General features: G+C 43.8%; 1 non-coding gene across 1 annotated transcript; it reads right to left on the reverse strand.

The window, feature by feature from the left end:
- Window positions 1-210: 210 nt before the first annotated feature.
- Window positions 211-401, reverse strand: LOC112240225. Its single transcript, XR_002951990.1, has one exon. It is a non-coding gene; the product is annotated as a U2 spliceosomal RNA (small nuclear RNA).
- Window positions 402-1,455: the final 1,054 nt, after the last annotated feature.

Here is a 1,455-nt window from a genome sequence, read left to right on the forward strand (position 1 = left end):
GTATTGAATACAGTAGCGATGAAAAATTGTAGCGACGGTAAAATTGTATTCGGCATGTGACAAATGTAATTTTCTTTGATTAATTGGGTGACTGACTTGACCACCACTGTTGAGGCATCATTGACATAGAATTGCTTAAACGCAATTTCCATCATGATTCTGATAAAAGAGCAGTCCGGTTAACTTGGTCTACTTTTCCTTTACAACGGCAGGGGGTGCACCGTTCCTGGAGGTACTGCAATACCAGGTCGATGCGTGGAGTGGACGGAGCAAGCCCCTATTCCATCTCCCTATTCCAAAAATCAATTTAATATATGGTCCCCAGATAGGGGACGTATCAGATATTAAACTGATAAGAACAGATACTACACTTGATCTTAGCCAAAAGGCCGAGAAGCGATACCGCAATGCTTTCGGGAGGAAGGTGCCGTTCTCAGACACGTCAAATCCGGTAAAGGTTACACCAAAATGAGCTCTGTACACTTTACAACAAATATCAAAGATGATGCTATTTAAAATGAATGGTGACATAGACTGGGAGTTGATCAACGTCGGGAAAAGACACTTTTCACTGTTACAATGTAACATATTGGAAGGTTCCAAAGTGACGTGGACATCCACCCTCCAATCGGAAACGAGACAAATCCTTATTGAGTTAATACCAGATTTACAGCTAAATTGGAATAATAATCTAGCAAATAGGGGTTGGAGAAATAATTAATATTGACATAACATGTTATCTTTTATATAATATCTCAGGAAGCGTTGATGCCACAAGGGAACTAAAATAAGTGTCCACTTGGTGGCGCCAGACTTCCACCGACCGTCGCCTTGTTCAAGCTGTTCATTGTTGTCAATAAAATACATTTGAATGTTGAACCACTTGACTTCAATGCATACGTCATCAACGCAAAAAATATATATATATATATATATTTAACAGAAATTTGTTAATAAAACTTTTCCAGAATAAAACAAATTATGTTCTTATCAGTTTAATATCTGATACGTCCCCTGGTTCACCCCGCTATCATCCAGAAGGCGAGGTCAGTACAGGTGCATCAAAGCTGGGACAGAGAGACTGAAAAACAGCTTCTATCTCAAGGCCATCAGACTGTTAAACAGCCACCACTAGCCGGCCTCCACCCAGTACCCTGCTCTGAACCTTAGTCACTGTTACTAGCCGGCCTCCACCCAGTACCCTGCCCTGAACCTTAGTCACTGTTACTAGCCGGCCTCCACCCAGTACCCTGCCCTGAACCTTAGTCACTGTTACTAGCCGGCCTCCACCCAGTACCCTGCCCTGAACCTTAGTCACTGTTACTAGCCGGCCTCCACCCAGTACCCTGCCCTGAACCTTAGTCACTGTTACTAGCCGGCCTCCACCCAGTACCCTGCCCTGAACCTTAGTCACTGTTACTAGCCGGCCTCCACCCAGTACCCTGCCCTGAACCT

This window comes from Oncorhynchus tshawytscha, linkage group LG19 (genome assembly GCF_018296145.1).
Source record: "Oncorhynchus tshawytscha isolate Ot180627B linkage group LG19, Otsh_v2.0, whole genome shotgun sequence".
Lineage (NCBI taxonomy): Eukaryota > Metazoa > Chordata > Actinopteri > Salmoniformes > Salmonidae > Oncorhynchus > Oncorhynchus tshawytscha.